The sequence below is a fragment of the Lactuca sativa genome, chromosome 7 (genome assembly GCF_002870075.4).
Source record: "Lactuca sativa cultivar Salinas chromosome 7, Lsat_Salinas_v11, whole genome shotgun sequence".
Classification (NCBI taxonomy): domain Eukaryota; kingdom Viridiplantae; phylum Streptophyta; class Magnoliopsida; order Asterales; family Asteraceae; genus Lactuca; species Lactuca sativa.
The window spans coordinates 48,730,852-48,750,863 of record NC_056629.2 but is presented as its reverse complement, the minus strand read 5'-3'; the positions used below and the strand labels follow the sequence as shown (position 1 = coordinate 48,750,863).

The 20,012-nt window shown below is 41.6% G+C and overlaps 1 long non-coding RNA gene across 1 annotated transcript; it reads left to right on the top strand.

Moving 5' to 3' along the window:
- Positions 1 to 8,275: 8,275 nt before the first annotated feature.
- Positions 8,276 to 9,515, top strand: LOC122194953 (uncharacterized). The gene is made up of 2 exons (XR_006184796.2): positions 8,276 to 8,880; positions 9,018 to 9,515. It is a non-coding gene; the product is annotated as an uncharacterized LOC122194953 (long non-coding RNA).
- Positions 9,516 to 20,012: the final 10,497 nt, after the last annotated feature.

Sequence of the window (20,012 nt, the reverse complement as noted above, 5' to 3'; positions counted from 1 at the left end):
TACATCCTTAGGCAAGATCCCACAAACCCCAAATTGAAGAAACAACATACAATCAGGCCAAGAACAAGATATTACCTCCAATGGACGCCCCCAACTGAAATGAAGTTGATTCCAAGCAAAGCCCCTTGCCCCAAGCCTTCAATTCCCACAAAATTCCTTCAATAAACTTCTTCAATGCTCCAATCCACTCAACAATGGAGCTCCTCTGCGATTTAGGGTTTCTAGTACTCAAGAGGGGAGATAACGAGGCTGGGGAAGGAACATAATGTTCCTTATATAGGGCTCCACCCCAAGAATTAGGGTTTTCTCCACCCAGCGCCTACTCGCTGAGTCCATCTCATCGACTCGCCGAGTCGGCTACTTAACACGCGACCAAGTCGCGACTCTACTCGCCGAGTCCAGCCATGGACTCGCCGAGTCACTCTTTCCAAATAACACCTTTAGCCCTTCAACTGTACTCTTGCTATTTCGGGATGTTACAATTCTCCCCCACTTATATTAGGCTTCGCCCTCGAAGCCTATAGCAGATCAACTCCAAGATACTCCCGCAACGCGCCACCTGGCCTCAACCAGACCAGGTCCCACCAGGCATACCCAAATGAACCTCGAACACACTTTCCTTCCCTCACGGTGTCCTGACCACCGTCTCAAATAGGGCACCGGATTCGCCCTCTAATAACTTCACTTAACCCCTGAGCATTACCCATAATGTAACACTGCTCCAAATCACAATCATCACTCGACTCATAATGGCTAGAAAACCATGAACCATCGGATCCCCGATCCGAATCCCACTCTATCCACTCCGTGACGACGGAAAACCCATTCTCTATCTCAGAGCACTCCCACGAGTCCTCCTCTTACAAACACATACACATGCTGAACTAGCTCCAGTATCCTCAGGTTTGGAAAATCCGACACACTGATGACACCCTCAAACATCCCTCAGGATGGACCACTAATACATAAGTAATACCCTGAACAGAATCATACCGAGAGTCCAGGACTCTCCCCCCCTGCATCCTTTCCAAGCCTCTGGGCTCTACACCTGCAGAATTCCCTCCGCAACCTCAGCAGACATCCCAAACCGGATGAGCTCCTACTTCACTGCCGTGAACACGATGCTCAAAACCATACTCGAAATACTCTAATCATAACTCTGCTCTGCAACTTTCACTTTCGTGAACTTGCACTCCCTTTCGGAGTTATACACCTTTCTCTCTTCCTTTTCCAAGGAATCCACTTGGCCACATTGCCACCCCCAACAAGTGCTACGGTGCTCGCCCAACGCGACACCACCCTTTTTGCGTAACCGCTATTCACACACCCAGGCTTCTCATTGCAGGGGCTCTCAAGCCCATGCATTCTCTCAACACAACAAAGTCACTACCCGGGGCCAAACCTTCCAATGCATTCACACTGCAACATACACAGACAGGAATCTCACACTGATCCAACAATACCTGCAGAGTCTTCAGCATGACTGGACCGCCTCATCAGGCCTTCAGTCCATCTGAACCACTCTCTCAGAACCTTCAGCCAATCTGGACCGCTCTCAGAGCCTTCAGTTTGGCTGGACCATTCTCCGAGCCCTCGGTCTGTATCCCACCCCACATGCCCGACACTCGCTCTTATCAGCCTGTACTCTAGGCTGACAGAATACTGCTGAAACCCAACAGCTAAGCTCCCTCAAATACTCATCGATCTCCCAGAGAATTCTCCAATTCTCCCCCACTATAGCACTGACTAATAACCGCCAGCCGCCATCAACGACCTTCCAAAACAACCCTGCACAAAGAGACCACTTACACTCGGGCCGCTTCCACAAGCATAAACAACCTTAGCAAAACACATCTCCTCACTGATCAATCCGCTCAAGAAGAATCCGGTCTCCAATTATCCCTTCCACGAACGAAGATGCTACCTGACGTATAACCCAACGCCGCACCTCCACTAACCACCCTTACGAACGATAACCAACGAAAGCACCAAAACACTAACCATAATCATATCGAACCCTCAGGAAACAACGGATACCAAGACGAAAACCCGGAACACAATCCATAACCCAAACCACAACCCGCAAAACGAAGAATATCACAAGGAAAACCAAACAATTACCGGCTCATGAACATTACACCACAATAATCACAAGATAACAAGACATCAAGAAAGAAACATACCCGCAACTGTCTCTGGCACTGCTCTGACCTCCTCTGCAACAAGCTGAAAAACACGACCCTGAGCCCTTGGGGGCTCCGCTCCACCTTGACCTCCACCTGTGATCCTCAAAGTGGCCGGTGCCGGAGCCTGCACCGATCCAGCAGCAACCTGCGGACAGTTGGCCCTCAAATGTCCAACCTGATGACAATGATAGCAGATCCTCAAATCCCGAACTGGCGCTGACTGCCGACAATCCCTCGCATAGTGCCCATCCCTTCCGCACTTGCGACATGCACCACCGGTCCTACAAACCCCGGTGTGACCCTTTCCACAGTTCCCACAAGTGTGGCTGCTCAAATCCCCCACTCTAACATCAACGGTCTTGGACCGTTTCGGTGCCGGTTGTGACTGCACCGGAGCCTGCCTCAACTCACGCATCTACAACTCAATCTCTAACTCACGCCGCCTAGCGGCCTCCTGCAACTCCAACAAGGTCTCGCACCTCTGCGCAGACACAAACTGTCTGATGTCTCTCTTGAGCATGCTCAGATATCGGGACATCTGGGCCTGCTCCGAAGCGAACTCTAGGCAAAACATCGCCCTCTCAGTGAACATCCTGGTGATCTCAGTCACCGACTCCGAGTCCTGCTTCAGCTCAAGGAACTCCTGAGCCAGTCTCTCCCTCTCAACATGTGGAACATAACGAGTACTGAACATTTCTCTAAACTGATCCCATGAAACCGCAGCCCTCTGCGCCTCCGAAAATGACCCCGTGGTCAATCTCCACCAATCCTTCGCCCCGAGCCTCAACAGGTTCAGAGCACACCTCACCCTATGATCAGCAGGGCATGAACACGTGAAGAAACATCCCTCCATGTCTGACAACCACCTCATAGCAACAATCGGGTCCTGAACTCCGTCGAATGTGGGAGGCTTCGTCCTATCGAAGTCCCGATACTGAAAACCCCGACTAGCTCCTCCCCCTGCTGCTGCTACAGCTGTTGTAGCCGCCACGGCAGCCGTCTCAGTGAGAGCCGCATAATGCTCATCAAAATACTCAACCATGGCGGTCTTAATCGACCCAAACAGCTCTGGCAACTCAGCCCGGAACAACTCCACAATCTCCTCACGCAGGATCTCACGAATCCTCGCGTCCAACTCGCTCGTGCTCATCTGACCAACAACCTCGGGCGGCACCGATTCGCCCGGAACCCTCTCTCCAGCTCCCGATCCTGACCCGGATCCACTCTCATCATGCCTCGGGATCTCCATACTGAAAAGAAACACCACATAAAATCTCAGACTGGATCCAACTCTCTCTCAACCCACCCTAGAGAACATGGTTTCCCTGATACGCGTATGGATCCTGTGCTTTCAGTAGTACGGGCCCATACTACCTTCCACACCTACCCACATTTGTATGAAGTACTACCACAATACCCTAGAGAACAAGCATAACAATAATCAACCCTCACCACTTAGAGAAACACTGAGAATCTCCCATAAGGGACCCTAGGCTACATGCATCACAAATCAGACAACATATCATGAAATCCTGAAGATCCCTAGCCTAACACTAGCATGCTGTTCTATCAAAGCTCAAAAACAAATAACATGCATGGTATTTTGGGGTTACTTACTGGCTCCGGCTGATCGTACCTCCGCGTCCTTCTTTACTCATTTTTGAAAACCGTTTTTAATTACTCTTTCTAAAACTCTCCTCGATTTGAGACTGGAGTCACACGAGTGTTTCTCCAATTCACTCAAACCAAGGCTCTGATACCAACTTGTAACAACCGAAAAAAATACAACCAATTTTAAATTTTTCAAAAACATCTCAATTCTAATAATTCTTTACAAAAAGGTTTTCAATACAAAACATTTATCGTATTCTCAAAATCATAACACCACAAAATCATGAGGAGCGGTACGATCACGCCTTCGCCTTGCCACGATCTCCTGAAGAACCTGAAAAACATGAAACCACAACTGTAAGCCCGAAAGCTTAGTGAGATACCCCCAGAATACCAACCACAAATACCATACACGCATAACATGCCATAACATATCCGACCATAGAACAGTCATGCTCTCCGGGTCTACTGTGTGACTGGTCCGCCGCACCGGCCAACAGTCCACCTGATCCACCCTCTGAGTCTATCCGCATTCATCGAGTCTACAGTGTGATTGGTCCGCCCGTTCCCGGGCCTTCAATCCACCTGGTCCACTCTCTGAGTCTACAGTATGACTGGTCCGCCCGCATCGGACCTTCAGTCTGTCTGGTCCACTCTCCGAGCCTTCGGCACGTCTGGTCCGCCCCTACTGGGACCTACAGCCTATCCGGACCGCTCGCTGGGCCTACGGGACAACCGGTCCACCCTGGGTATCTTGGCCTACTGCACACAGCAGGACCCGCCTCAACCCAACTCCAGTCCAAACATCCATGTGCACATATACATACAATCATCTAATAATTCACAGATAACAAGCAGATCAACAGATCACATAACATGCCACTATCCTAACCAGGATACCGACCTAACAGGTCACTAACATAGCATCTCCCTATCTCTCTGGATACCGATCTCAATCAGGTCTCTAGCATATACCATCCTAACTCACAGGATGCAAACATGGTAAAACGGTAACATAAAAACACTACCCGGATCTCAATCCGAGAAGGGCCGGCCTTGGTGCCTTAGACCCCGTTGATATAGTGAGGATAACTCACCTCGAAGCTGCCGACTGAACAGATAATCCAAGCTACTCCGATCACTGACACGATCTCCACCACTGGTTAACCACCAATGCGCTGAACTCAAAACAACAAACAACAATTACCAAAATGCCCCTGGACACCATTGGTCAACCCTTGGACAAGGACAAGGTCAAAGTCAACTCCTGACTGACCCTACTCGCCGAGTCAACCCTATGACTCGCCGAGTTCCCATACTCAGACTTCACTCCATCCGCGACCTAATTCGCCGAGTCACCCCGAGACTCGCCGAGTCCAACAACTCAGAGTCCACTCGCACACAACTCACCGAGTCATCCCTTGACTCACCGATTCTCGACTCGACCAGAGAATATCGGAACTCTTTGACAAGACTCGCCGGGTCCAGGAACAGACTCGCTGAGTCTAAGGCTATCATCAACCTACTCGCCGAGTTGTTCATACAACTCGCCGAGTTCCAGGCTATCTTCATCCGACTCGCCGAGTTGTTCTTCCAACTCCTCGAGTCCCAGCTCATCTTCAAGCAACTCGTCGAGTTCACCCATGTGACTCGCCGAGTACCACCGATCTGAATCCATTCAGAAGCATTCCAGGCCATGCAAATGACCCAAAACATAGATCTAGCCTTATATAACTCATCCATCACGTAAAGTGGCAAACTTTACGTGAATCCCAAGAGATCTAGGCTTTATTCACTTGTAACTAGGGTTTGGGACTTGCAAGCTTCACCAAACACTCCAACACAGGGACTTTCATGCTCTCTGATTCTCCTCCCTTCCAGATCTGAGGTAGCAACCTCAGATCTAACCTCTAGACTTCCATTTACATCCTTAGGCAAGATCCCACAAACCCCAAATTGAAGAAACAACATACAATCAGGCCAAGAACAAGATATTACCTCCAATGGATGCCCCCAACTGAAATGAAGTTGATTCCAAGCAAAGCCCCTTGCCCCAAGCCTTCAATTCCCACAAAATTCCTTCAATAAACTTCTTCAATGCTCCAATCCACTCAACAATGGAGCTCCTCTGCGATTTAGGGTTTCTGGTACTTAAGAGGGGAGATAAAGAGGCTGGGGAAGGAACATAATGTTCCTTATATAGGGCTCAACCCCAAGAATTAGGGTTTTCTCCACCCAGCGCCTACTCGCCGAGTCCATCTCATCGACTCGCCGAGTCGGCTACTTAACACGCGACCAAGTCGCGACTTTACTCGCCGAGTCTAGCCATGGACTCGCCGAGTCACTCTTTCCAAATAACACCTTTAGCCCTTCAACTCTACTCTTGCTATTTCAGGATGTTATAAGAAGTAGTAATCCTCAGCAGATCTGGAAGATCTCCACAAAAATCGAACTTCTCGCGGACAGAGCTTCGGCTCGGGAACCGCACTTCTCGGGATCTTCGGGATCTCGGGACTTGCTTCGGGGCTCGAGAACAATACCGGGGCTTCGGGGTATTTCTGGCACGCAAACCGATGCAAAATGGGAGAAAGAAGAGAAGAAATTGGCAAAACTATCGGCTGCCTTCGGATTCCTTTTATAGAGGCTGAGCCTCGCACGTACGCGGGGCGTACGCCAGTACGCGGGGCGTACTGGTCCGAGAAACGTCACTGCTTACATATCCGAAGCCACTTGCTGCGATGTCGACACTTTCGGAGTACGCGGGGCGTACACGAGTACGCGGCGCGTACCTCGGATCAGACCGGTGACTGCTTCGGATAATGCTTCCGAATTAAAGATTAAAAATAAATAAAATTTATTTAATAAACTTCGGAAATTTATATCTTCTTCATACGAACTCCGTTTTCGACGTTCTTTATATCCACGCGAAGGTGAGACTACGCTCTACAACTTTCGTTTAGACTCCGTCGGCTAATTTTGACTTTATTTTTATTATTTATTTTTAATAGGACGGGACAGAAACTTTCGTTAAAAATTCATAACTTCTTCGTTTGACGTCCGTTCTCGCCTAAATTTTTATCGCTTCGATACCAACAATGAGATCTTCGATTCTCATTTAGATTACTTCGGCTAAATACCGCTCTAACATAAATTCACTTTTTACGTTGTATTGCGTCGTGCCGGTTCTGTCACGAAACTTCGACGGGTCATAACTTCTTCGTTATAACTCGGATTTTGGCGTTCTTTATATGCACGGAAACCTCGTGAAATATACTACAACTTGGTTAAGATTGATCCTTCTAGATGATATTCCATCAAAAAGTCATTTTTGACGCTTGTTGTCTCTAAATTGACTAGCCCTGATCTACGGGCGTTACATAACCACAGGCGGGGATGTCAACCCCGTATAGATCTATACATATGTATTTCGCTTCAAAGATTATCGGTTAAAGTAGTGTGGGTATGTTAAGTATTTAACTCAGCTAATGAATAACGTCTCACTAAAAAGCCCTTAACTAAAAAGTTTGTGAATAACTCTCAGCCTTAACTTAAGTGTGACTAAGTCACTAGGCATAATGAATATCGTTGTATAAGGTTTATAAAAAACCGAGTATGTTTGACATGTATGTAAAAGTGTCATGGGCTCGCTTTTATAAAATAAATGAATGTTTCAAATTAATGAATATATGTACATGTATAAACGTTGTGTACTTAAACATATAAATGATCATGCATGGTAATAGTTTGAATCCTTGAAATATTACAAAATTTTATAACATGCTTGTTATAATATACAATATCACATAAAAATAATATATCACGTAGTATTTATTGTATGAACTAGTTATTTCACGATAAAATAACCTTAATACGTATACGGAAAATTTTTATTAGTTTATGCATAACAATATGGTAAATTGTTAAATAATAGTATTTTTATAAACTAGATTTATTGTATTTTCACATAAAAAGGAAATTGATTTGTATAAGAAAAATATGTAGGCACATGTATCCCCCCTGAAATAATTAAAAAATTAAAAAGTGGTCATAAGCACTCACCCTAGAAGCGTGAGTTCGATTTGTACGGAATTGATTTATTTTGAGAAGTTTGATGTGAGAAACCGCACGGTCACGATTCTTGAACTTTGAAATATTTTCGGGACCGTTTCATAACGAGTTTAAAATGTTGGGGTTGTTTGGTGAAAATATTCCAAATGAGGGGATGTTTTAAATAAATGAGTTCAATGTTTTAAGGCTTAGGACTTATTTTTAATAAAGGGTTTAATAGGGAGGGTAGTTTGGTCATTTTAAAGAGGGTTTAATAAATTAGGGCTTTTTTTGTAAAAAGGATTCTTATGGAGGGACTAATTGCGTTTAAGGGTCTAAACTAAGGGAAAATTAGGGCTTTTAATTGCCCATGACTTGAACGAATCGGGAAAGCGGAGGAACAACAAAAGTCATCGGCTGGGAAAGGAAAACGAACGTAGAGAGAAAAAAGCAACAGCTTGCTGACTGGCTGATTCGTTGAGGGACAAAAAGAATTTTTAGAAAAAGACAGGGGAAAAGATGTTTGGTAAAAATATTTTAAAAGCAACTTTTAGGAATTTGATATAAGAAAAATTGAGTTTTTGGAAAAGTAAGTAATTCCAAGGTTTTTGTGACTTTTCCTAAAATCCTTTTGCCTCTGAAAAGATTAGGCAAACACCCCCGAAAGCAAAGAACGAAGGAAGACGAAAGCTCGCAGGCGCGCTTCGTCGGTTGATTCGCGAGAGGGAGGAGTCTCTGGGTCGTAGAGACCGAAGGAAAGGAATTAAGGGGGAGGTTTCGGGGCTGCCGGGTCGTGGGTGAGAAGGCGAAACACCCTCGTTGTTTGAGTGAACCGAAGAAGGGAAGAAGAACGAGGCAGTGAGGCTCGACAGGAAGACGAAGTGAAGTGCCAGAGGGAAGGGTCTCCGTTCTTTGATCGGTCGTGTAGAAGAACTAGGGTAGAAGTCAAAACTGGTCTTCGAGTTCTTGACTGATTGAAGGGAAGAAGATGAACGGAAGCAGCCATATCAAGATATCGATGGATAGTGGCTAACAGGTTACCTTCTTGCCTCGTTTTTTTTTTTTTTTTTTTTTTTTTTTTTTTTTTTTTCGTGATTTGCAATCTACAAAAATGATGATGAAACAGGCAAAAATTTCGATCAAAGGGTATTTTTGGTTTTTTTCATTCTACAGGGAAGAAGATGAAGCAAAAATGTGCTGAAATTAGTGGTAAAGAAGAATGATCGAAAGAGGACTGTTGTTCTCTTGGTTTCAGCTTCCATTAAGAAAAAAAATTACAAACACGTTTTCTTTTGTGTGTAAGCTCTTTTGTTCTTGTTTTGAGAGAAATCGATGGAGGGTGACAAGATTGTTTCGTTTGGTGTTTGATTTTTGACAGGGGAAAGAACGAGGGGGAGGAGGAGGGATGTACAGTCGCTTCTTCTTTGGCCGAAGATCCATAGACGCAAAGGAAAGATATCTTCTTTTTAAATAGATTTCAATGTACTTTTATTTGAGTTTGAAGATCAAAGAAGATCTGATCGTATCACTTTATTTTACATGATTTTGATTGTACAGAATTTGGCTGTGAAGGGAAAGAGTGTTTGTGTGTAAAATTGGATGAGAAAGAGTGTAAGGAAATTTCAGTGTGATTTTTGTAAAAGATGAAAAGTGGAAGAAACTATTTACTTAGCTGTTATTATTATTATTTTTTATTTATTTTTGTTTCATAATAGTATGTAAACAAAGAATTGTGTTTGTGTTTTTGGCTATATATTTTATTCATTTGACTATTAGCCATGTTTTTTTTTTCATTATTATTATTATTATTATTATTATTAGTTTACCAAAGTATAATATTCGATTAAGCTTTAAAAATGGATCTCGTTTTGCGTGTCCAATTATTGACGTTGGGAAATTTTTCTGATAGTGTTGATCGGTTGATTTTAATTCTAAGATTAAACCCGAACGAATAAATTTTGCGAGTTGTAGAAATCCGGGAATTTGCGTTTAAAGTTTTGCGGTTAATAAATCTGAAAACGTCTGATTTTTTTCTTTTCTTTTTTTTTTTTTTTTTTTTTTTTTTTTTTTTTTTTTACTTTTGTAAATATTTTTACAAAAATATTTCAAATCTTCTACTATATCTTCTATGCTAATAAATAAAGATTTTTTGGCACGTGTTGTATTCTTATTTATTTTGCCACATGTAATTTTATGGTTATTTTAAATTAACTTTTATTCCAAATGTCGTTTTATAGTTTTTCTATTTTATTAAAATCCATATATTATTTAAATCTAATAATAAATGCATATCAATTTCATTAATGAACTTTTCTTTTAATTTCAAAATTACTAAATTAACGTTTCATTAATTTCCTTTATTTATTTATCTAAATCATTTGTTTAAATTTAAAAGAGAAAAAAACACTTTAATTTTTATAACTCAATATTTTTTTCTCACTTTTCTTATAAATTCAAACTTCTCAAATAGTTTGAAATTTATATTTAAAATTTCTTTTAAATAAACCCATGTAATACATGAGTCTCACACGTAAAATGAAATTAAATGGCTATAACCTGAGTCCAAAAATGCTTTCAAGATTTTCATTTTAGGTGTGCAAGTCCCTTAACAGATAGAAATGGATTTCAATGTACTTTTTGTTTCCTTTGTAAATTTACACATTTGAAAGTAAGACACCATTTGGTATCTTATAATAGTTGAAATAACTTATTTATTTTATATTCGATGTTGTAAAACTCAATGAATAAAATTACAAATAAATTTACCGTGAACCTGACCGTTCACAGTCTTTGACCTAAATTATGGGATGTCACATTACCTCCTCGTCACGAAAATTTCGTCCGGAAAGTATTATGTTCTAGAATATTTTGTTCCACTATCATTTCGTTCCATTAGTGGAGGGAGCATCACTGAAAAATTGCAGATACTTTTGTTTCATTTGATCATCAAGTTTCCAAGTAAACTCCGACTCTTTGCGAGAGTTCCATTGGGCATTTACTATAGTTATTTGGCTTTGTTTGAGGCTTTTTATTTTTTGATCCATGATCTCCACTAATTCTTTCACGTACTAAAGTTTAGTGTTGACTTGGATCTCATCGAGTGGAAAGATAAAGTTCTTATTAGAGAGACGCTTTTGAAATTATATACGTGGGAAGTGTCATAAACTTTGTTGAGTTCTTGAGGTAGATTAAGTTTCTAAGCCACCAGACCAACCCTTGCCAGGATTTCAATAGCTCCGATGTAACAGAGTTTACCTTGTTTTCCAACTCTAATGACACATTTCTATATTGTGACCTTTACTAGGACACAATTTCTTACTTTAAATTCTATAGGTTTGCGTCTCGTGTCGGCATAGGTTTTCTAACAATTATGTGCGGCCTTTAATTGTTCATTTACCTGAATAATCTTATCTGTTTTTTCATGAATGATATCCGTACTAGTGAGTAGAATATCTGTAGCATGCAGTTTAGCTAGTTGGGTATATATAATTTTTTTTCCAGCCCATCGGAGAATGGTATCCGCATCAGTACAAGGCCTCGAATAGAGCGGCCTTTATGCTAATGTGATAACTAATGTTGTATGTAAATTCAACTAGTGGTGAGTAAGTTGTTGGGTTTTAGATTACTATAACATCCAATGGTGCACATACAACCCTAAATGCTTTGGATCTATGTTTTCTCTAACTATACATGCAATATTTTTTCCAAAGCATTAAGCCTACAGCTAGCATACAATTGACATAAACAACATAATATACTAGTTAGGAGTTTACCTCTTTATGTAGCTTGTAGAACTTGTTGTATTTGGCATTTACGAACTTAGTGCCCCAAATGTTGCACCTTAAATGTACAAAACACACCTTGGACAAAGGATGACTTTTGAGAGAGTATTCTTTGATCTTCAAACTCAAATAAAAGTATGGAAATCCCTCTTAAGGCCAATTCCATACAGTTGATTTAAATAGGTGTGTGTCACTCATTGACATTGACATGGCAAAGACCAAGTTAAATTATGTTTACACTAGCCATCAAAAGCTCACCAGCACAAATCCTAAGTTTTTATATAAGCGATACAACTTGTTCGTGTTTTGTTGTGTTCTCTAGATCCATTGATAATAAATCCTAAATTGGCACTAATCTTAGTAAGGATTTAAAACTTACATGTGGCGGTTAGAAGCACGTACCGTTATTCACGGGCGGTTCTGGGGAAGTCTCTCCTGCGGTGATCATAAGTACCCTTCCACCATTACCAGCATCCCTTGTCCTTGGACAGTCTCTCATAAAGTGTCCTGCTTCACCGCACTTGTAACAAGTTGGGATTCCTCCAATGTCGGGGACCTGGTTGATGGGGCGCGCCGGAGCCTTGCAGAAACGGAGAGTGTGTCCCTCCTTGTTGCAATTCTTGTTGGATAAGGTGTCTAAGTCCATAACTATTTCTGGTATGTACTTGACCCGACCCGGCATGGTCCATTTGGGTTGCATGGCATCATGCATTTGGATAGACTAAATGAGAGAAATAACACTTATGGTTTATTAATATATTATAAATTCTAGTATATTAATAGTATTATTTAATTAGTACTGATCAAGAATTAATTTGGAATTAATTAAGTGATCAAAAGATAACTAATTAAATATATGAGTTGATTATGTAAATCATCCATAACTTGTGTAGTGGGCTAAAAGGCTCCATGGATTATCAAGTTGGGTTAAACCCATAGGATGCTCCATGGGAGTTACAAACCCATGGGTCATGGAAATGAAGAGTCATGACACATTAGGGTTTACATGGTGTAACCCTAGATGTGTCACACTATATAAGAAACATACTATCCACCAAAATCGGCTACACAAGTACAAGTGAGGGCTAGGCCGATTTTTAGAGTGTGTGCATTTTCTCTAAAGTCATTCCAAAAGCATTTGGTGTTGTGTGAAGCATTTGAGGCATCACACTTGGGGTGCTAGGCTCACAAGGTTTCAAGGAATCAAAATCAACTACAAGGTATGTAATTCTAGCCATCCTTTTAGGATAAAAGTTCCCCATGTATGCTAGATAGGATTATGAACCTTGGAAACCATTTTTGCATGTATTTAGACAAAAATAGATACAAGGTTTATTAGGGTTGCATGTACACTTAGGAGGTTTTAGAATGCTCAAAACCCATCAATGGTATCAGAGCCTAGGTTTGTTTGTGAATACTTGATGCAAAATAGTGTTGAAAAATCGATTTTTTGTTGTCTGCTCAGGGGACTCGACGAGTCCAAGTGAAAATGCAACCAACTCGGCGAGTCAGTTTGTGTACTCGACGAGTTGGTCATGCAGAATGCAGAAATTCGATTTGTGCTGCTGGAAATGGACTAGAAACATTACCCTAAACTGTTTTGGTGTAATAAAACTTGTTTTAGATGGTGTAATGGTTGTTCTAATCCATTTACAATGGCTAATATCAATTTTCCATGATTATATGAGTTTATATGTTCTTGAAATGTTGATATGAATATTCATGTTCTTATGAGTTCTTGATAGATCATAGGAGTTACTTGTTTATCTGATTAATTCATGATCTTTATGTGTTTTAATGGAGTCCATAACTTGTCCTCAAGTTATGGATAACCAAAAGTCTCTTTGTGTTAAAAGCCATTAAAAGAACATATAAGTTATAAAATGAAGAGTCTTCATTTTAATGACTCATAAGTTATGAATATGAAAGGTTTTGTAAAGTTACAAGACTTGCCCTCAAGTTTTGGAACATGTAAAGTCACTTAATAAACTTTAGTTCCAACCCTTAGATTTTAAAAAGTTAAAAATAACCCTTATACTTTATAATATTATAAGTTAATAATATATATATATATATATATATATATACATATATATATATATATATATATATATATATATATATATATATATATATATATATATATAAGATTAAGTCGTCTTACCGCTAGTATGCCTCATTCACGAATCCGGTCTATAAGGGGGGTATAAGGTTGTTGCCTATAAAATGGCAACTTAATGGGTGTCCACTCTCACCCACCGCTTCCTTGATCGGTGGAGGGTCGTTAGCCGAACGGGTAGGTCAAGGATTTATAAATTCTCATTAAAAGTATGATAAATATTATAAAGTAACTAAAATGTTTTATTAAATTTGTAACGACCGAAATATTTCAACCAATTTAAACTTTTCAAAAACAACCCGATTTCATTAAATTATTACAAAAAAGTTTTCAGTACAATTAAATTAAAGTATTCCCATAATCACATCACAACATAAACATGAGGAGCGGTACGATCACACCTTCGCCTTGCCACAGTCTCCTGAAGAACCTGAAAAACATAAAACCACAACTGTAAGCCCGAAAGCTTAGTGAGATATCCCCAAAATACCAACCATATATACCATACATGCATAACATGCCATATCATAACCGATCACAGAACAGCCATGCACTTTCGGGTCTACTGTGTGACTGGTCCGCCGCACCGGCCAACAGTCCACCTGGTCCCCCCCCCCCGAGTCTAGCCATATACATCGAGTCTGCAGTGTGATTGGTCCGCCTGCACCGGGCCTTCAATCCACCTGTCCACTCTCTGAGTCTACAGTATGACTGGTCCGCCCACACCGGGCCTTCAGTCGGCCTGGTCCACTCTCCGAGCCTCGGCACGTCTGGTCCGCCCTCTTGGGGCCTACAGCCTATCCGGACCGCTCGCTGGGCCTTCGGGACAACCGGTCCGCCATGGGTATCTTGGCCTACAGCACAAAGCAGGACCCGCCTCAACCTAACTCCAGTCCAAACAACCATGTGCACATAAACATACAATCATATAACAATTCACAGTCAACAAACCGATCAAAAAGATCACATAACATATCATCACCCTAACCAGGATACTGACCTAACCGGTCACAAGCATAGCATCACCCTACATCTCAAAATACCGACCTCAACCAGGTCTCTAACATATACCATCCTAGCTACTAGGATGCAACATATCAAAGCAATAACATAACAACAAATACCCGGATCTCAATCCGATAAAGGGCCGGCCTTGGTGCCTTAGACCCTGTTGATATAGTGAGGATAACTCAAAACTTGAAATTGCCGACTGAACAGATAAACCCAAGCTACTCCAACCACTAATACGATCTCCAACACTGGCCAACACCAAGACACTGAACTCAAAACAATATCCAATAATTACCAAAATGCCCTTGGAAAATAACTGGTCAACCCTTGGCCAAAGCCAACCCTTGACTGACTCTGCTCTCCGAGTCAACCCTATGACTCGCCGAGTCCACATACACAAAACTTCCCCCCATCCACGACTTAACTCGCCGAGTCGCCCCAAGACTCGCTGAGTCCAGCAACTCTGAGTCCTTTCTCACTCGACTCACCGAGTCATCCCTTGACTCACCGAGTCATAGCTCAACCAGAAGAAACTTGGACCTCACGACCAGACTCGCCGAGTCCAAGAACAGACTCGCCGAGTCCAAGGCTATCTTCAACCTACTCGCCGAGTTGTTCTTCCAACTCGCCGAGTTCCAAACCGTCTTCAAGCAACTCGCCGAGTACACCTTTGTGACTCGCCGAGTGCCTTTAGATCTCATTCCAAATGGGACCTTCCAGGCCATGCAATTGATCCAAAACGTAGATCTAGCCTGCTACAACCCATCCATCACATAAAGTGGCAAACTTTACGTGAATCCAAAGAGGTCTAGGCATTTTACACTTTAGGGTTAGGGTTTGGGACATGATGGCTTCACTAATCACTCAAGAACAAGGACTTTAATGCACTTTGGACCTCCTCCACTCTGGATCTGAGGTAGCAACCTAAGATCTACTCTTCAAACACAAGATACCACAAGCTAAGCTTCCCAAACATTCCAAGAATAATGGATCTAGAAGAATAACAGCCCAAGAACAAGATTGTACCTCAAAAGGAAGCCCCAACAGCAATGAAATCCGAATCTAAGCAAAGCCCCTTGCTCCAAGCCTCCTAACTCTCCAAGATCTTCCTCCAAATCTCTTTTCCAAGGTACAAATGCACTCCAATCCTTCACAATCGCGTTTCTAGGGTTTTCTGGACTTAAGGGAAGGTAAGGAGGCTGGGGAGAGGATATAATGTCCTTTATATAGGGCTCATCCTTCGAAATTAGGGTTTTCTCCACTCAGCGCCTACTCGCCGAGTCCAGCCGCCGACTCGCCGAGTCGGCCACTTAATACGCGACCAAAATCGCGACCCTACTCGCCGAGTCCACTCGTGGACTCGCCGAGTTGCCCTTTCCAATTTACTCTTTTAACCCTTCAACTTTACTCTTGATATTCCGGGATGTTACAATTCTCCCCCACTTAAATTAGGCTTCGTCCTCGAAGCCTGCGACAATTCAACTCCAGAAATATTCCCGCAACGCACTACCTGATATTTACCTAACCAGGTTCCTCAAGACGCAACCATCGAAACCCGAAACTCACTTTCTACTTTCTGGCGGTGTCCTGATCGCCGACTCAAGCCGGCCACCGGCTTTACCCTCTGATAACCTGTAACGCCCGTAGATCCGGGCTAGTCAATTTAGAGGCAATAGGGGTCAAAAACGACTTTTCGACAAAAGATTATTTAGAATAAATAATCTTAACCAAGTTTTAGAATATGTCACAAGGTTTCCATACATATAAAGAATGCCGAAATCCGAGTTATAACGAAGAAGTTATGACCTGTCGAAGTTTCGCGACAGAACCGGCATGATACCGAGAAGCGTAAATAGTGAATTTACAATAGATCAAGATTTAGCCTTAGCAATCTAAACAAAAGTCATAGAATATGTTAAACTAAGAACATCGATAAAAAGAACGCCCAAATCTGACTTCGTATGAAGGAGTTATGATTTTTCGAAGTTTCGGACCAGCAGTGTACAACCCGAAATTCGAATATTAGATCGAGCGGTTTTTAGCCGACATGACCTGAACGAGAATCGAAGATCTTGTTAAGATTAGCGTAACGAGAAAAAGATGGGCGAAAACGGATGTCGGATGAAGAAGTTATGAGGATTTAACGGACCAATCCTGTCCCGGCCCGTTAATAATATAAAATTTAAAATGGAGCCAAAATTAGTCGACAAAATCTAAAATAAAGTTGTAGAGTACGTTCTCACCTTCGTGTGGATATAAAGAACGTCGAAAACGGAGCTCGTTGCGAAAGTTATGATTTTTAGAAGTCGGAAAGTGAATTTGCGAAATCTGTTGCGAGGGTGATGACGTGGCGCAATCTGGACCCTCCATTGCTGACTCAGTACCCGCCTCGGATGAGTGACGTGTCGCCCCTCGCTATGCCCAGCGTTCGGTATCGTACGCTCCGCGTTCGCTTAGCCATGCTCGGTCCAGAAGAAGCCACGTCGCACCACCGAGCCTTCGCCACCTGGTCATCTTATCCGAAGTTACGCCCCGCGTAAGGTCCTCGGTACGCCCAACGTACTCCGAGGCTACGGTCTATAAAAGGGAGGTGAAGCCTCTCGGATTTTTCACACCTTCCACCACAAGTCTCTCTCTCTCTCTACTTTCTCTCACTAACCCCCTAACCCTCTCCTAAGCCTAGGTAAACCCCTAGCACCCCGAGGGAAGCCCCGAGGCTCCCGGAGTCCCGAGAAAAAGGAGTTTTTCGGTTTCGAGCCGCTGCTCCAATTAAGTTCCGGTTTTCGATAAAATTCGCTGTAAGTGTGCTACGCTTACGCAATTTTTAATATAGCTTTCAAATAATTATAGGAATGTTATTAGGTCCTTAAAATAATTATTTGGGCTATTATTATGAGTTATATCGAGTATTATTAACACTTAATAATACTCAGACTAATTAATTTGTCGCGGTTATCGTTAGACTAAACCCTAGTGGTATTGGTACTAGGTTTTATCGAAGGAAAATCGTTTTGAGGGTATCGAAGCGCTGTTCGAGTGCTGAGTCACCACCTACTCAGGTGAGTGCATAGTTACTTTCAGCTTATACATAGATATGAAGTATTTTATATAAATTACGTGATGTGTGTGTATATTATCTGTATACTTGCTATCTATGCTGGATGAACGTTTTATACATGTTTTCAATAATTTAAACTGTATATGTATTTTATATCTACAAAATGTGTTGGGTAAAACATGGGTAGATGTAATAGTTGCTGTGTGACAAAATAAAATAATGAGAGGCCTCGTTATAGCTGTTCTTGATGATCTAGTCATCTAGCGGAGTATAGATGACGACCACGGACTATTCTAGACAGTCCAGTGGAACACTAGCAGGCTCGCAACCTGTAGGTGTTTATTTGAACTGTGTGTTTATTCGAACTGTGTAAACTGTGTGCTCACCAGGTATACTCCATCCCAATGATAGTCCTTTGACTAGGTCCCCTGTGTTAGATGTTTTAGGGACGTAATGTGAGGATAACGGGAATGGGTAATTGGGTTGATTGTTTGATGTTTAAAAATAATAATTATATTATTGTGGGTTGAAAACCCTATGTGCTCACCAGGTTTCCCAACCTGACCCACTCAGTTTATTTATATCACATGTATTGATATGTGATGGGTTTTGGTCATAAGACATCCTATGTGCTTATACAAACCCTAATGCTTGGATCTAGGTTTCTCTATTGTACATGCTATGAATCCAAGACTATAAACCCTAATTCTAGCATATGGAAATCAATATTAACATATAATTAGGTTTATGATATTACCTTGATTGTTATGTAGCAATAACAATCCCAATTCCTCCTTGAATTGACTTTGAAAGGCTTAGAGTCACAAGTGTCACTCCTCTAATGGTTCACGAACACCATAAGCAAGAGGATGAAGAGGAGAGAGGATGGAGGCTACCAAAATTCGTGTGAAACCCTAGCAAGAAGCTTGTCCACGTTTTTGGTCCTTAAGGGATCTATATATAGTGAGGCAATTAGGGTTATCTAACAAGGAAACCCTAATTTGGTTGCTTAAGCCCTAAGCAACCCATAGACTCCTTTAATCAAGCCCATGGACGATTTCCTTATGGGTTTACCCATAGAATTCGTCCACCTCTTGATTCAAGGCAATCCATGGCCCAAATTGCAATTATCTTATAATTACAATTCCAGTCCCTTAAGTTTAATTAATCTCTTTTAGTCACAAAACTAATTACTAATTAATTATTGACTAATATTAATTAAACAATATGATTTCTCCTTTAATATATTATTCCCATAATATATTAATAAATCATATTTAATCCTTTCTCTCCAGAATTCATCCTATCAAGTTGCTTTGGTGAAGGCAACCCAAAAGGACCATGCACCATCGGGTCAAGTACATACCAAAATAGTTATGGACTTAGACACTAATCCAACAGTCTCCCACTTGGATAAGTCTAATAACTATTATGCGTATGACTTCAGATCCTGATCTGCAATCGTAGCTTTCCAAAGCCGCTGTCAACTCTGATCCTATCAGATACGCGTGTCCTTAGATAAGGGATCATATATTCCTCCATTCTAGATATCATATGAGATATGATTTCAAATCATTCTCTTTGTACTATATCTCGATTCCCGATTTATGACGACTGACTAATTGAACAAATCAAATTAGCCCTAGCCCGGCCGAGCATTTACGTTTGTCATCACTAAATCATCGAGGGGCCCAAAGATATCGCTTTTATCCTACTTTGGATAAAAGGAACGGATAAACTTTGATACAATGCTCGCTCGCACTTACTCACCAAATTACACACAATAATATGTTTTATAACACCAAGTTACTAATGCGTTTACATATTATCAATGTGCAACCGATTCGCAAGATACAACTCACACATCTCGGTTTCAAGAATATAAGATGTTATCGTCTCACCAATCACTCGTGACACGATTCATGGAGTGATCTAAGTGAGCGTGGGTTTGATCCAATGCTCAAATTCATATTCATAAGCACTCATGAACGTTGCAACAAACATTTGCTTATGTCTAATACCTTATAGACAATCCACACACTAATTCATGACAATCTTCATTCATATCTACTTCCAACATATGAACGACTGTGACCCGTTCGAATAATTCGATTATTCTTAATAAACTCAATTATTCTGGAAGTCAAAACATGCAAGGTGAAACACAAGAATAATACTAATCCCATATGGCCTCAAAC